The sequence below is a fragment of the Condylostylus longicornis genome, unplaced genomic scaffold (genome assembly GCF_029603195.1).
Source record: "Condylostylus longicornis isolate FDR11 unplaced genomic scaffold, ASM2960319v2 ptg000091l, whole genome shotgun sequence".
Lineage (NCBI taxonomy): Eukaryota > Metazoa > Arthropoda > Insecta > Diptera > Dolichopodidae > Condylostylus > Condylostylus longicornis.
Genome location: NW_026578059.1, coordinates 1,112,010 through 1,131,055, shown reverse-complemented (window position 1 = coordinate 1,131,055; position 19,046 = coordinate 1,112,010).

Sequence of the window (19,046 nt, the reverse complement as noted above, 5' to 3'; positions counted from 1 at the left end):
TACAGACACCAGAGTGCTACACAATGGAGTACTTAGCGACCCAGTAAGAATAGAAAGAGGTGTCAAACAGAGGTATACAATGGTCTCTTATGAATCGCCTAGAGGATCTTGACTACGCAGATGACATAGCCCTACTGTCCACACTTATGAATCGCCTAGAGGATCTTGACTACGCAGATGACATAGCCCTACTGTCCACACTTATGAATCGCCTAGAGGATCTTGACTACGCAGATGACATAGCCCTACTGTCCACACTTATGAATCGCCTAGAGGATCTTGACTACGCAGATGACGTAGCACCGTCAAAAGAAGAAAATGGAAATGGATTGGTCACACACTCCGAAGGGCGTCGAGTACAATTGCGCGGCAGGTGATGGAGTGGAACCCACAGGGCAAAAGAAATGTGGGAAGACCGCGACTAACGTGGGGGCAAACAATTGCAAAAGAACTAGCGACAGCTGGAAAACCTTGGGCAGAAATAAAAGTATTGGCGCAAAATAGAGTTCGATGGAGAAGCTTTGTGGAAGCCCTATGCTCCCAAAGGTAGTGAAATAGGAAAAAAAAAAAAAAATGTATGTATAGCAATACAGACACCAGAGTGCTACACAATGGAGTACTTAGCGACCCAGTAAGAATAGAAAGAGGTGTCAAACAGAGGTATACAATGGTCTCTTATGAATCGCCTAGAGGATCTTGACTACGCAGATGACATAGCCCTACTGTCCACACTTATGAATCGCCTAGAGGATCTTGACTACGCAGATGACATAGCCCTACTGTCCACACTTATGAATCACCTAGAGGATCTTGACTACGCAGATGACATAGCCCTTCTGTCCACACTTATGAATCGCCTAGAGGATCTTGACTACGCAGATGACATAGCACCGTCAAAAGAAGAAAATGGAAATGGATTGGTCACACACTCCGAAGGGCGTCGAGTACAATTGCGCGGCAGGTGATGGAGTGGAACCCACAGGGCAAAAGAAATGTGGGAAGACCGCGACTAACGTGGAGGCGAACAATTGCAAAAGAACTAGCGACAGCTGGAAAACCTTGGGCAGAAATAAAAGTATTGGCGCAAAATAGAGTTCGATGGAGAAGCTTTGTGGAAGTCCTATGCTCCCAAAGGTAGTGAAGTAGGAAAAAAAAAAAAAAATGTATGTATAGCAATACAGACACCAGAGTGCTACACAATGGAGTACTTAGCGACCCAGTAAGAATAGAAAAAGGTGTCAAACAGAGGTATACAATGGTCTCTTATGAATCGCCTAGAGGATCTTGACTACGCAGATGACATAGCCCTACTGTCCACACTTATGAATCGCCTAGAGGATCTTGACTACGCAGATGACATAGCCCTACTGTCCACACTTATGAATCGCCTAGAGGATCTTGACTACGCAGATGACATAGCCCTACTGTCCACACTTATGAATCGCCTAGAGGATCTTGACTACGCAGATGACATAGCCCCACTGTCCACACTTATGAATCGCCTAGAGGATCTTGACTACGCAGATGACATAGCACCGTCAAAAGAAGAAAATGGAAATGGATTGGTCACACACTCCGGAAAAACTTGGGCAGAAATAAAAGTATTGGCGCAAAATAGAGTTCGATGGAAAACCTTTGTGGAAGCCCTATGCTCCCAAAGGGAGTGAAGTAGGAAAAAAAAAAAAATGTATATATGAGGGGCTCAGAAGCAAAGTGGCCTAACCATCAATTCTAAAATTTTCGGTTTTTTTTTGTAGAAACATGTATAAAAATAGGTTAAAAATCGATGTGCATTGATAGTTAGTCCAAATGTCGCTTGTAAGGGTAAATTTTTTTTGTGGCTTAACGAAAAATTTGAATTTTCTTAGAAGCAAAGTGGCCTAACTAACAATTGTCGGTTAGGCCACTTTGCCTCTAAGCAAAAATTCAAATTTAAAAAAAGCAACATTTTAATTACGTTACATTAGTTTTTCTAGTAGGTATAAAATACTAATTGAAATTAAATAAACGTTGTATTAAATTCATAAATTTATTTACTGTTTTTATTTACTCATGCTTGATAAAAACGGGTTTTATGTTTATCAAAATTATAATTGCGGATTATCAAAATTATTAATGAAATATTATAATAAAATGCATGTTGTGATATTCATACGCAATTATCTAAAATAAATACGTTGAAGTACAGTCTGGTGTCACGTTTGAATGGAAACACATGTTTAATTTTATATTGTAAAATAAAAATATTGTGTTACAAATTTAAAAGTTATAATTAATATGGACACCGATGATGGTAAAGATATAAATTTCCATATTTTATATGAAAAACTTTATAAAAAATTTATAATTAGATTTTTTTGGGGGTTCCGGTTCGGAATATATTCCATCAAATCTAAGTTCTAGTTCAGAAGAGTCTTTATTCCAGTACCAATATAGACCTGAAGGTACACTTATTTTACTTTATTAAATCTTGTATAAAAATGTTTTTATTACAATCTTGTGTAGATCATGCTACTACATCCTCTAATAATTGTAATGATGTAAGGAACGCAAATGATTCTGTTGAAAAATCAAGAAAAAGGGCAAGACTGCCAGATACTTGGAAGAGAAATGTGAAAAAAAAAAACGAAATTCAGGACAAGAATATGAAAATTATAGAGGTGCAGTTATACGTGAAAAAATATTTAAAAATTCTGAATGCAATTGCAAAAAAAAATGTCCTGCAAGAATTACCGTTCCTCAGCAAAAAATTATTTTCAATAATTATTATAAGCTTGCAAATTTTAATTTGCAAAGTGCTTTTGTATTTGGTTGCATTAAGTTAACCGAAATAAAGAGAAAATTTAGTAAAAATAGAATAAGTCGGAGAAAATATACCAGAATATATTCTTTAAAAAATGGAAGCGGGAGACATGTTAATGTATGTAAAGCTTTCTTTAAAGGTGTATTGCAATTGAGTTATCGTCATCGAAAATTAAAAAAATTCAGGTTGATTTATCTTTTATTACAATCTACTAATACAAGTTTTTCTTTTTAAAAATTCGTTTGAATAAAAAGTGTTCGCCGAAGAATATGCAATATTTGTGGAAATAATAAAAATTTTTGTTTTATAAGATATCGTTTCAATTTTTCAGTCTCTTTTAAATCAAAATGTTATTACTAACTCGCAAAAAAAGAAATGTTCTAATTTACGAACTATTCGTATGATATTTCAGATTTGCAGACATTTCAGATATTCTTCTATACCCAAATGGGAGGAAAATATCTTTAACGAAAAAAAAAGATTTGTTAGATTTACTTCCTTTTATACCACCAGTTTATCATTCTTTTAATAATTTTCTGGAAACAGAAAATGATATGGAAGGTGTAAATTTTACTGAGTCAGAAGATGAAGATATTTTATAAATCAAAAACCTTTTAATACTCAGTGCGTTTATATTAGTATGTATAGTATATAGTAATGTTTTATTGTATTAATTTTAAAAATTGAATAAATTTTTTTTTAATTTTTTGAAAATTTTTTCATGTATTTGTGGCCTAACCATCAGTTTGTTTTTACTTTTTTAATTTTTGAAAAAAGGCAAGCGGCCTAACCAACAATTTTTACCGTTAAAATTAAAAATAGAGCTAAAACGATCACACATTCGTAAAACCAAGCAAAAATAGAAAACTATGCATATTTTGTTATAGTCGAAAAAATATAAATATAAATTTTAGAAGCCTTTTAAATTTTTTTATTTTTAAAATGTAATTTTCTCGAGAAAAATTTTATGATGGTTAGGCCACTGAGCCCCTTCCAACTTCACTCCCTTTGGGAGCATAGGGCTTCCACAAAGCTTCTCCATCGAACTCTATTTTGGGCCAATACTTTTATTTCTGCCCAAGGTTTTCCAGCTGTCGCTAGTTCTTTTGCAATTGTTCGCCTCCACGTTTGCCCTGTGGGTTCCACTCCATCGCCTGCCGCGCAATTGTACTCGACGCCCTTCGGAGTGTGTGACCAATCCATTTCCATTTTCTTCTTTTGACGGTGCTATGTCATCTGCGTAGTCAAGATCCTCTAGGCGATTCATAAGTGTGGACAGTGGGGCTATGTCATCTGCGTACTCAAGATCCTCTAGGCGATTCATAAGAGACCATTGTATACCTCTGTTTGACACCTCTTTCTATTCTTACTGGGTCGCTAAGTACTCCATTGTGTAGCACTCTGGTGTCTGTATTGCTATACATACATTTTTTTTTTTTTTCCTACTTCACTCCCTTAGGGAGCATAGGGCTTCCACAAAGCTTCTCCATCGAACTCTATTTTGCGCCAATACTTTTATTTCTGCCCAAGTTTTTCCGGAGTCTGTGACCAATCCATTTCCATTTTCTTCTTTTGACGGTGCTATGTCATCTGCGTAGTCAAGATCCTCTAGGCGATTCATAAGTGTGGACAGTAGGGCTATGTCATCTGCTCTAGGCGATTCATAAGTGTGGACAGTATTGCTATGTCATCTGCGTAGTCAAGATCCTCTAGGCGATTCATAAGAGACCATTGTATACCTCTGTTTGACACCTCTTTCTATTCTTACTGGGTCGCTAAGTACTCCATTGTGTAGCACTCTGGTGTCTGTATTGCTATACATACATTTTTTTTTTTTTTTCCTACTTCACTCCCTTAGGGAGCATAGGGCTTCCACAAAGCTTCTCCATCGAACTCTATTTTGCGCCAATACTTTTATTTCTGCCCAAGTTTTTCCGGAGTGTGTGACCAATCCATTTCCATTTTCTTCTTTTGACGGTGCTATGTCATCTGCGTAGTCAAGATCCTCTAGGCGATTCATAAGTGTGGACAGTGGGGCTATGTCATCTGCGTATTCAAGATCCTCTAGGCGATTCATAAGTGTGGACAGTAGGACTATGTAATCTGCGTAGTCAAGATCCTCTAGCCGATTCATAAGTGTGGACAGTAGGGCTATGTCATCTGCGTAATCAAGATCCTCTAGGCGATTCATAAGAGACTCAGTTTTCCTCATTACTTGATCTAACACGATATTGAACAGTATGGGCGAAAGTGGGCTACCCTGTTTGACACCTCTTTCTATTCTTACTGGGTCGCTAAGTACTCCATTGTGTAGCACTCTGGTGTCTGTATTGCTGTACATTTCCTTTATCAGTTTGATTAATTTGTCAGGAATCCCCTTATTTGCGAGTGCTTTCCATATAGCTTCTCTGTCCAGCATATCGAATGCCCTTTCGAAGTCGACGAATACAATGTATAATGGAGAGTTGAATTCTGCCGATTGTTCTACAATCAACCGCAGGGTGTTTGATTGATCTATACACCCCCGTTTTTTCCTGAATCCGCTTTGCTCCTCTCGCAAACTTTCCTCAATTTTTGAGCTTATTCTTCCCAGAATTATGTTTGCTAGGACCTTATTCAATGCATTGAGAATCGTGATACCTCTCCAATTACTGCACTCTCTAAGGTCCCCCTTTTTTGGAAGCTTTACGATAATACCTTGTTTCCAAGTATCGGGTATTCTCTCACTATTCCATACTTCTACCAGGATTGGAAGCAGAATATCTGATGCAGTGTTAGGATCTGCCTGAAGTAGTTCTGTAGGAATGCCATCGGGACCTTCAGCTCTGTTTTTCTTCATTTTTGCTATTGCGTCCATAATTTCTATTTTTGATGGGTTCTGGTTGATTCTGAGAGGTGGTGGTCTTATCAGCAAATAATGAATCGCTGATAAGACCACCACCTCTCAGAATCAACCAGAACCCATCAAAAAGAGAAATTATGGAAGCAATAGCAAAAATGAAGAAAAACAGAGCTGAAGGTCCCGATGGCATTCCTACAGAACTACTTCAGGCAGATCCTAACACAGCATCAGATATTCTGCTTCCAATCCTGGTAGAAGTATGGAATAGTGAGAGAATACCCGATACTTGGAAACAAGGTATTATCGTAAAGCTTCCAAAAAAGGGGGACCTTAGAGAGTGCAGTAATTGGAGAGGTATCACGATTCTCAATGCATTGAATAAGGTCCTAGCAAACATAATTCTGGGAAGAATAAGCTCAAAAATTGAGGAAAGTTTGCGAGAGGAGCAAAGCGGATTCAGGAAAAAACGGGGGTGTATAGATCAATCAAACACCCTGCGGTTGATTGTAGAACAATCGGCAGAATTCAACTCTCCATTATACATTGTATTCGTCGACTTCGAAAGGGCATTCGATATGCTGGACAGAGAAGCTATATGGAAAGCACTCGCAAATAAGGGGATTCCTGACAAATTAATCAAACTGATAAAGGAAATGTACAGCAATACAGACACCAGAGTGCTACACAATGGAGTACTTAGCGACCCAGTAAGAATAGAAAGAGGTGTCAAACAGGGTAGCCCACTTTCGCCCACACTGTTCAATATCGTGTTAGATGAAGTAATGAGGAAAACTGAGTCTCTTATGAATCGCCTAGAGGATCTTGACTACGCAGATGACATAGCCCTACTGTCCACACTTATGAATCGCCTAGAGGATCTTGACTACGCAGATGACATAGCCCTACTGTCCACACTTATGAATCGCCTAGAGGATCTTGACTACGCAGATGACATAGCCCCACTGTCCACACTTATGAATCGCCTAGAGGATCTTGACTACGCAGATGACATAGCACCGTCAAAAGAAGAAAATGGAAATGGATTGGTCACACACTCCGGAAAAACTTGGGCAGAAATAAAAGTATTGGCGCAAAATAGAGTTCGATGGAGAAGCTTTGTGGAAGCCCTATGCTCCCTAAGGGAGTGAAGTAGGAAAAAAAAAAAAAATGTATGTATAGTAATACAGACACCAGAGTGCTACACAATGGAGTACTTAGCGACCCAGTAAGAATAGAAAGAGGTGGCAAACAGAGGTATACAATGGTCTCTTATGAATCGCCTAGAGGATCTTGACTACGCAGATGACATAGCAATACTGTCCACACTTATGAATCGCCTAGAGGATCTTGACTACGCAGATGACATAGCCCCACTGTCCACACTTATGAATCGCCTAGAGGATCTTGACTACGCAGATGACATAGCACCGTCAAAAGAAGAAAATGGAAATGGATTGGTCACACACTCCGGAAAAACTTGGGCAGAAATAAAAGTATTGGCGCAAAATAGAGTTCGATGGAGAAGCTTTGTGGAAGCCCTATGCTCCCTAAGGGAGTGAAGTAGGAAAAAAAAAAAAAATGTATGTATAGCAATACAGACACCAGAGTGCTACACAATGGAGTACTTAGCGACCCAGTAAGAATAGAAAGATGTGTCAAACAGAGGTATACAATGGTCTCTTATGAATCGCCTAGAGGATCTTGACTACACAGATGACATAGCCCTACTGTCCACACTTATGAATCGCCTAGAGGATCTTGACTACGCAGATGACATAGCCCTACTGTCCAGACTTATGAATCGCCTAGAGGATCTTGACTACGCAGATGATATAGCACCGTCAAAAGAAGAAAATGGAAATGGATTGGTCACACACTCCGAAGGGCGTCGAGTACAATTGCGCGGCAGGCGATGGAGTGGAACCCACAGGGCAAAAGAAATGTGGGAAGACCGCGACTAACGTGGAGGCGAACAATTGCAAAAGAACTAACGACAGTTGGAAAAACTTGGGCTGAAATAAAAGTATTGGCGCAAAATAGAGTTCGATGGAGAAGCTTTGTGGAAGCCCTATGCTCCCAAAGGGAGTGAAGTAGGAAAAAAAAAAAAAAAAAAAAAAGACCTGTTTTACAAATGTTCACATTGGAATTCAACAAAAACTTATTTTTGTGTTCCCCATTTGAGTATGGGGTGATTCTATGGACTCAACGTATGTGAATGTGTATAAATATACATTATGTGTATAAATATACAATTTAATTATCAAAGAGATATTAAAAATTGGGTTAGGTAACAAGTCGTTGACTTGCAAATTAAAAAAAATTTCACCCACATACCAACCATCTCATCAATCAACATCAATGAGCAATAATTTGAAATGAACATCAACTTAAATTTTACAAAAGTTCTTGCAGTTCTTGTATGTCATGTCGTTTTAATTATAAACACAGTATATTGCGATATATAGTGAAAATTGCGCTACATAAATACATATATTCATAAACAAATGTTGCAAATCAAATTTGTTCATAAACATTGCTAACCCATCATAAGAAGATGTACTTTTTTTCTTCTAGTTTTTGCAGTTTGATTTTACATTTTTTAAATTTCAGAGTCTAATCCGATTGAAAGTCTATTGAGGTAAGAAAACATTATTTCAATAAAATTTCTTATAACATGCTTCAAAATTTATTTAAATTTATTTATTTAAGCAATTACTAGAAGGCGAAAATGATGAAATACAAAAAAAAGAGAAATGTATGGACCAGAAAATATATAAGGCTTTCAACTAAACCTTACTAAAATGTTATAATATTGAACCTCGCAAGAATTATGTTACAAAAAAATATAAACTTGTGTTCCCTTAATCTATAATAAACAAAATGTCAAAAAATTAACGATATTGAATTTGTATAGCATAACGTATTGACCTTTTCTTGTTGTTTACTATCGCCTTGTTTAAATTTCCTTTTTACATAATGTATATGAGAATATTTAAAAATTTTAAGTTCACCAAGAATTAAATATTAATTGCTACCAGCGCTGCCAAAAGTGAAGATTTATCCTCAAAATTAAGGTTTTTTGGCCATATTTTTAAGCAAAACTTCAAAATAAGATTTTTAAAATTTTTATACTTTACATATAAAAATATCCTCGAAATTAAATTTTTTAATGCTACTGAAGGTTTTCAAAATTGAAATTTTTTACCCCTTTTTCCACATTTTCCAAAGTTCACAATAAAAAATTTTAATCAAAAAGTCAATTTAATAAGCTACTTCCATGACAGAAAATTTTTAATATCAGAGAGCCGCGCAATAACCAAATTCACATACGGCTTGTAACATCATAATGCCATTGTGCAATGCGATAAATTTTTCATTTTCATGTCTGATTTGGTTCGAATTGAAATCGTGATATTTTGACTTCCTACATTTTTCAATTTAACTTCAATTGAAAATCTCGAAGGGTGCGTGAAATTTTTTTTTTAATCGAATCTTCAAAATTGAAGATTTTATTTTAAAAAAATTAAGATGTTTGGGCTAATCTATTTGGTAGCACTGACTACCTACACCTACATATAAAAGTACATATAAACTTGCACATTCCATTAATATTTTTTTCCCTATTTGAACATAATATTGGAATAAACGCAGAACCATTTTGGCTTTTTAAATTTTCATAAATAATAACAACAATAAAAAAAAAGCAGAAATAATTCACTTTATTCTCTTATTTGAGTGTTCATTTCATATGCGTGCACTAATTTCTTTGCTGATTTAATTCAATTCGCATAAAATGCATAATTAAATTATAACAATATTAAGAATGAATTGTACCATATTCATTAGTTGTTCAAAAAATTCGTATACCCTTTATTCGATATAATATGTTCAGAATTGCTAGTACTTTTTTTTTATATTAATTTTTTTTTGCTTTTTCTGCATGTTGCGTTGGAGATCTTACTTGCAGAAGGATCTTCATAACAGTTTTAATAAGGTGGTAAATATAAAAAATATTGTTTTAATAAAAAGGTGTCTTACGTTAGTACCATGTATTTATTATAATAAAATATTTTTTTAAAAATTTAGTACCATATATGTGTTTGTTTGTATACATATCTTGAAATCTTATCTTGTTTACAATATCACATATCTTGAAAATCTTTTCTTGATCCTCTAATTTAAAATTCTCGCCTTTGTTTGTAATTTTTAAATCATTTAGAATCAAATGTATTATAAAGTTTTTTTTTTGAATTATATGATTTTCTTTTTTAAAATTTCGACATTGAAATGAGAAAATGTCGATGCAACAACAACATGTACCATGTGAACGTAACAACAACAATGGTATAATGGTATGATGATTTTTCATAATGAAAGATTAATTTACAATAAGAATTAATCCAAATATTAAATATGTTGTGTCATAAAAATGGTTTTTGTATATCAGCTGTACTATCATCATAAATTGTTTAGCAACAAAATCTTATCACTCACTAAAAAAAAAAGTTGATTGTATGATCAATTGTGTAAATATTTTGCCATAAATTTCCATACACATATTTTCATTAAATTCAATTTATACCATTTCACAACTTATCCTTCATTCAAACTCCCTTGACGCGGGGAATATGGGAATATGTCAATATAACCAAAACTGAATTTCAACAGTAAAACAATAATAATAATTTCACAATTACCAATGAATATTAATTTTTTTCAATTTTATTAACTTAGCTAGACACTTAATCTATATTTATGTATATATATAAATTATTTTCTATAACTCTTAACAAAACACATGTGTGATGGATGGCATATACCATATGTACATATGTACAAGTTTCATGCGTGCTATTACCATTTTTACGTGCTATTATCAAAGGCACTGCATATTTCACGATATGCTGTTGCATATTAATCTATTTAATTTAATTTTTCTAATAACAGAAGAAGCTAATTGCAACAAATTTAAATTTAGATTCACAAAATTTACTTCACTTAACTATGTATATAAATGTATATATGTATCAGCATGCCTATTTAAACACTATGCATACATATTTTCATTTTAATTTTTCAATATTTTAATTAAAATTATAAAAGAAAAATATTAAAAAATTTTTTTTAACGGTATCAAATTAAAAATTTAAATATGGCGGAAGCTTGCATTTTAACAATATTAATATTATATTATGTATAAATCCACACCAATTTTATTGCCGTTAAGAATATACATACATACATATGTAGGTACTAGTATATTAATTTTTGAACAGCCATTATGATTTTTTTACATACATTAAATAATCACATCTTTTACATACATACATGCATATATGTAAGTACATTTTTATATACGTATACATTTATTTACGTGCATAGGTCTTTATATATATATTATATATATATTTGCTTATAACTTCGAATTAAAGGTATATTAGCTTAAATTGCAAGTGTGTATGTACCGAAATCACGCCACATCGCTTAACTAAATTTCAATTTACTTATTTAATTTTTACAAGCATGTTTTTATGAAATTTTTTTATAAATAATATTATTAAAATTTTAATATTCTATAAATTTATAAACTATTTTATTTTTCTAAAATTTAATTTAAAAAAAAATCCGCATTTCGTTCGATTTTTGATTATAAATCTCCACCGGTCAACGATACGCGCTCTGACAATCAACTAAATTTAAAAATTTTTAGAAATATTGAATACATATAAACGAGTCTCTCAAATAATTTAATAAATACCGTTAAAAATCCGCTAATGAATATTATGGAGAGTATACAATGGCATATGTATACAATGGCACATACACATATAATATTAAAAAGTTTAAAATAAATTTTTATAATATAAAAAATATGAGTGGCTCATTAGCCGACTAATTCAATGAGTTGCGTAGTACACTAAGTTCGTTTTTTGTCAAAACTTTCTTCAAAATATTTCAAGAAACAAACACAAATTCTGATTTCTGAGAAATTCAAATTATAAAGAGGTTACATTTTTAACGGTTCATTCTTATGAACAAATTCTGAGCAAAAGAATTTATAAAAATGTGGAACCATATTTAAAACACACACACACTCGTACAATTTGTGTATATAATTATTTTTGTGTTTTTTAAATATGGCTTCTAATATTCCACTTCTTTAAATGCAAATACTTTGATCTGATATTTTGAATGCAAATATAACACATCAGCATAACAGGTCTGCCAAAAATAGTAAGATGAAATGCAATTCGCATAAATCGTATACTTTTTCTTTTTGATATGAAAGAAATTTTTTTAATGATATTTCGTGTAGGGAGCAGGCACCACCCGTTGACTTCAATTTGTATAATTTCGGTTGTTTAGTTTTCCTTAATACATACATACACAGATGTATGTACGTGTTTTGCTAAATAATTATATTTTAGTAACGAACCGATACAATTAGTATGACGTTTTTCTATTGTACTGTTCTCACTTGTTTAATCTATAATTGTGTTTCATAATAAATACAGTTTTAGAACCGTAAATTAACTCATTCTAACAATGCTAATGAAAATACAAGTAAAACATAAAAAATATGGTGTAATACAACCTTATAATGCAGCCTTATAAGATAGATACGATTACTTTTACACAATGCCGGGCTAATCTGAAACATTTATCGGAATTAATATACATATTCCAATTTCATATTAAAATAACAAGCTTCATAATAATTTCTTCATGTCACTAATTTACCATTTTTTAAACACCTGTTGTATTGAACGAAAAAAAAGAGAAAAAAAGTTTTTATTGATGAGTAATGAATATCACTTGTTTTTGCTCAATTGTTGTTATTGTTTTTTGAAAACAAAAGAGAAAATAAAACGCATACACTTGAGTCTATTTTTACGTGAACTCTAAATAACGCGTTTGAAATATTTTTTTACACTTTTAAAGTGTAAATGACTTGATTTTTTGTTAAATTTTATAAATTTTGTAATTTTTCGTAAACATTATCACATTTGTTCTAGATTTAAAGTCAGGATTTGTTTCCCTTTATTAGGATATATAACGATTACATTTTAATAATAGGAAAAAAATAACTAGGTGTATTGGAATTTTTATTTGGTTCAATACGTATAAGTTTTAAAATTAAAAAACGTTATTAACGCATTTGTACATAAATGCCTACTTATATATATATGTATATGTTTCTTTCTATCATCTTACTCATATAGATGTAATAGAATTTACATATTCTCAAAAATTTAAATTATAGGGAGGTGAGCTTTTTTTTTTCTAACAATTTGTCCTAATGCCATTTACATATGTACATACATATATCTATCAGGCCATTAAGTTTAAAATACAAATCTAAAATAAATTCCAAATTTATATGGAATTTAGGCGAAAGGGGTGTCGGAAATTATTTCTGTGAAGGAAACTGATCAATATTTTTGGCTGCTGATTTTACATATTTACATATTTCTTTAAATTTAAAATTTAAATTTCAAAAATTGACAATTTTTAGTCTAAACAACCTTTTAATATCCTGCACCATCGTGAAGGATATATTAACTTTGGTATAGAATTTGTATCCTCTTGAAGGAGTCGTCTGCTGTATGAACATGTATACATATTCTTGTTCAGCGTAAAATTCTCCGTTTATTTAGATATATCCGTTCGTCCGTCTGATCGCATGATAACTTAAAAGCGAATAATGCAATCGATGCTAAACCTTCACAAGTTGTTTCCTTTCTGCTAAGGACGAACCCTATTGTAATTGGACGTATTCGCAAAACGGATTAAGGTAAATGCCATACAAGCTCAAAAGCTAATATTAAATATTTGAAAAACTAATAAAGGTACAAATTTTGTATATGTACGTATGTCTTATTACATTCTACATATGCTCATACATTTAACATACAATTTTAATGGGATAGCTCCACGGGTTCGGGTGACTGCCACACAACTCCAAAAGAAAATTTTATATATTTGGAAAAATAAAAAAGTCAGATTCATGAAACTTGGTAGTCGTGTGTCTAATTATAGTTCAGACATATCCATGAAGTTTCTATAGAATGGTTTTACAGCTTCGAGTAATTCAGGGTATAATTTAATCGGTTTATACCGATTTAATCGGTTAACATTAAAAAATTTTTTTGCAATTTTTTTTCGATTGCAAAATTTCGGAAAATAATTCAACTTGGTGGCCTGATAGTTTCATATGGCATTAGTTTGTCCTAAAATGAGAAATTCTCAATAGAAAAATTTGGAGCCATAAAAATATTTTAAATACATATGCATCTGTGTACATACATACATACTTAAGTACATTATTTATGTGCAATAGAAGTGTAAGTGCTGCTCATCAAATTTTTTCTTCAGTTTCTATTTAACGTCGGTTCGGTTCGCGTTTGAATTTAATATTGCTTAAATAAGTACTGCGCAAACCGTTAAAATTTCTAAAATATTAAAATTAATAAGAGGAATTTTTTTCTATTTTAAATTATTAAAATAATATTTAATTATAAAGTTAAATAAAGTATTAAAATATTTTTTAAATATTTGAATTATAAAATATTAAGTTAAAAGCAGCATAAGTGAAGAAATTTAAAATTTAAGCGGTGGCGTCATTTTTTTTAACATACATACGCACTTCAATTATTAAAGCTTATTAAAATATTTACACAAACATATATATGCTTATGTACGTACATGCATACATAATAGAAAGGGTATTATGTGTAAGCATGTATATGCATGCACGGTTTGTACACCCAAACATATGTATGTATGTACATAAATATGTTTGTTTAAAATATTTAATTATAAAGTTAAATAAAGTATTAAAATATTTTTTAAATATTTGAATTATAAAATATTAAGTTAAAAGCAGCATAAGTGAAGAAATTTAAAATTTAAGCGGTGGCGTCATTTTTTTAACATACATACGCACTTCAATTATTAAAGCTTATTAAAATATTGACACATACATATATGTATATATGTACGTACATGCATACATAATAGAAAGGATATTATGTGTAAGCATGTATATGCATGCACGGTTTGTACACCCAAACATATGTATGTATGTATGTACATAAATATGTTTGTTTGTCAATGCATTTATGTGAATATTATAATGGCGTCGTGTCATATCGTGCTCAACTCAGCAAAAAAAAAAAATTCACATAATTAATTATAATTTTGATTGAAATATTTAAAATATAACCTGATTAAAGCAACCTGTTTAATTTTGAAACCAATTTTTTTTTGTTCTACCTGCGCCCCTTTTAAAGAAAATTTAATTTTTTTTTTTTTTTTTTTGTGAGGGACAGCTAGTTTTATAAAAAATAAATTTTGTATATTTAATCGCACATAATAAACTTAAGCAAAGATGTTAAAAGTTAAAGATACCCCCTCGACGCTCAATGAGAACGACTACAAAAAAAAATTTTCGTGATATCAAAAATTTAATTTAATTTAACGACTAAATTTAAATAAGAAGCGGAACATAGTGGAACTGAAACACATTTGGTTGTCAACCTGTTTTTCAATTTACAAATAATTAAAAGCAGAGGTGTGACCATTTGTATTAAAAAATGGTATCAAATGCTGTAACTTTTATGCTGAGCGTGTAACGAATAATTGTTATATAAAAATAAAATAAATTTATTTTTTACTTTAATTGATTTCACAAAAGTAGCAAAGCAATGAGCCATATTGTTCACCAATATATTTTTTGTCTACTTTATTCAGGTTGTTGAATTTTGTCGTTTCTATAATCCCATTGATGCTGTTTCACCGACGTCAGCTGATTTACATTGTAGTTGTACTTCTCATTGAGCTTTGAGGGATAGTTGAACACGAAAAAAAAAATCAATTTTTATAATTGTGGACCAAACATTGGCGCTAACCAAACACTAACGAAAATAATTTACTCGCTTTGAATTATAAGTATAAAAAATAATCATACAGTTCTTTTTCTATTTTTTTTTTTTGCTTTTACTAAGAATTTGAAAAAAAAGTGTAAAGTAAAAAATAGACAAGCAATGTTGTTATAGACCTTATGTGTAGGCAATACATGTTCTGTTAGAATATGTATGTATATGTATTATATGTACATAATGTATGTAGTTATTTTGCTTTTAAAAATGCACATTTACATATGATATTTGCTTACATAGTAATGTACCTTTAAATGTATGTACATTTATTGCTATTGCATAGCTGAAATGGAATAGTAACTGTATATATTACATTTTTTGTGGTTTTGTGTTACCATATACATACATACATGCATGCATTGGACTTGCGTATGAGAATTAGTACACACTCATTTATTGGCATTAGCACTTTATTATACTTTTTTTTGTTTCTTTTTATACCTATTTAGTTTTATTACCGTTGACTAAAAATGTTGTGAATTAAATTTTGTTATCCATTCATAAATAAATATTTACATACATATATTAGATAGCAGATAGCAGTTGAAAATGAGTAATTCCAATCAATTTCAATTTGGAAAATAAAATATTTTAATGCCTGTGCAAAGGATAGGCGAGAATGTAGGACTACCTGTTTTCTGCATGTGTGTTACCTACGGAATGGTTTTTAAGTGATAATATTTTAAACGATTTATGTTATTTTCGAATAACTGCATTTATTTTTATGATTTTTTTTTTGTATCTCTTTAAAGTCACTTTGTGAAAGTAACAAAATTACTTCTTTCTTAAACAGGAAACGGCATTGAAATTTTTAATTACGGATTTAGATACGAGTAATAGTAAAAAATCAAAAATTTGAAAAAAAAAATCTTAGAAAAAGTTTAAACGGATCAACTCTGTGCAAAATTTTATTTTACAGCTTTAAGAAATTTTCAGTTTTCAACAATATTTTTTTAATTGCATCTATAGGAATAACAAAACTAATTGCATTTTAATATTTGAGTAATATTTGAGAATCGTTACTTTTTACAAATAAATCTGAGTAATCTGCAAAATAAAACTTTGAAGATATATTAGATTAAAAGAAAGTGTAATATTATTTGCTAAAATATCAGAAATATGACCCTAAGTTCACAAGATATGAACTAAAATGTAATAATATTAACTTAAGCCACTAATAAATTTGATGAAATTCTGAAAGCTGTACATATTTTGCCTTGTGGGTAGCGATTTATTAAAATAATCTAATTCGTCAATAGGTTTTTGTTTCTAAATTATTTAATTTGTTTTGTACGCAGTACGTATACATACATTGATTTTAAAAGCACTCTTTTCACTTGTTGAAGGGAAAAGTGCTACAATATAAGTCATTGGTTTAACACAACTTTATTATAAATTAAAGTAGTGATCTTTTTAAGTTTTCCTTTCACAGTTTTTGCTATTAAAAGGAGAATTTTTCAAATAGCTTGATTTAGTTTGCCGCGGTGGAGTTTCCATATACTCCAGATCTGAGAAAATTAATTCGCTGTTTTCAGAATTTGTAATTCCAGGATAAAATTTATCATGTGGCACTTTAAGCTAATGAGTCAGTATTTGATTAAAAAAAAGTTAAAACTTGTACAATTTAAAATTTCATGGTTATCCCGAGAATCTGAAAAATTTTCTATAAGTACAACATTTTATTAATTTTCCAAAAGGTGATTTTTTTATACCCTGCACTTCGTGAAGGGTATATAAAAATCTCCCTGGCAGTCATGTGTCTAATTATAGGTCAGATATATTTCTGAAGTTTTACTGGAATTGCTTGACAGGTTCGGGCATCTATCATACAACTCCAGAAGCTAATTTTTTTGGAAAAATAATAAAGTCGGATTCATGAAACTTGGCAGTTGTGTGTCCAATTATAGGTCAGACATATCCGTGAAGTTTCTATTGAGTGGTTTTACAGGTTTGAGTAATTGCTGTACAACAACGAAAGGTGCAGGGTGGTATAATTCAATCGGTTTATACCGACTGAAACGTCTTTACTTGTTTTAATATAATTTTTATTAGAGCTTTCCATTTCTTTTATAATTTAATTCGTTTTACAAAGAAATACGAATAATTATTAATACTATTTCATGTTTTGCTCTTGTTTTTTTTATTATTTATCTTTTTATTTGATATCTACTGAAGTAACTACTTATATACATATGTAAAATTTAATTCACACATATCAAAATAAAACAAAAAAAAAACAAACAAACTGAAGCAAGAAAAAAATTATTAAAAAAATGAGAAAAGAAAGGGAATGGGAATAACAAAATAAACACATAACCTGAGACTAGAAGTATTCTTAAGTTTAGCCAATGTTCGGTATCCTAGAATTGATTTTTTAAGCAGAAATTTATTGTGTTGGTACATGTTTCTATCAAAAATCTTTGACTTAAGATAATATTTTCGAAAATGTATGTATTTATGTAAGAAAAGTGTGTAATAAATATAAAATAAAAACCTGGGCCTTTTTGTACCAACCACCAAAAGTAAAAATGTAAATAGTTTTTTGCTTAGTGATAAGTTTATCAAATTAGGTAAAAATAAGCTTATAAAAAAAGTTGATCAGTGAGTAAAATTTTGGTGCAACACTTACAAACTTAAATCTTATAAAAAAAAAAGTTATTTTGTAAATTGATAAGTGATTAATTGTTGGTGCAATTGGGCTCTGATGTGAAAATTGTAAAATTTTACAATTAAATAATAAAGTGTTAATAAAGGATATTCCAATAAATTGAATAAATGGGAGCATATTTCAATTCAAAAATTTTCATCATATAATTTTAAGGTAAGTGAGTCTTTTTATTTACATTTTCATTAAATTAATTATGTTATGAGTAAAGTATAATCGATAATATGGCGATCTACAACACAATTGCAGTTAACGGCAATTAACAATTTATGATAGAAAAAAATATTGCTTTTTGTTATCTGCAATATGCGATTCAGATGTAAGAAAAGAATTCAATGCGTAAAAATAAAAAGAAGATTATAGCTAAAATATAGTTGTTACCTAGACATACGAATTAAAATTGAATAAATTTTCATACATTTAGTATAATGGAATTCATTAGTTTGCAGTTTATTTACAACATTATTGTTACAATGCAAATAATGAATATTTTTAAGAGAAATATTTTAAAATACATAATATATTATAGGTATGTCTACTCCTTTTGTTTTATGTTCGGTTAATATTTTTCCACCTGTTTTAAAAATTCTGTGGGGCAGTTGATCATTATAGTTTAATTTGGTAAAAATAATTTTTAATATAGTGCTTTTATTTATAAAGCATGTAGCGAATTTTAAAATTTCGAAATCAAATTTATTTCAAAATTTCTACTTGTATTTTGTTTCATTTTTGATTCTGAATTTCAAAATTTGAGTACTTATTTGTTTTTTATTAATTAGGATGAATTAGGTACGA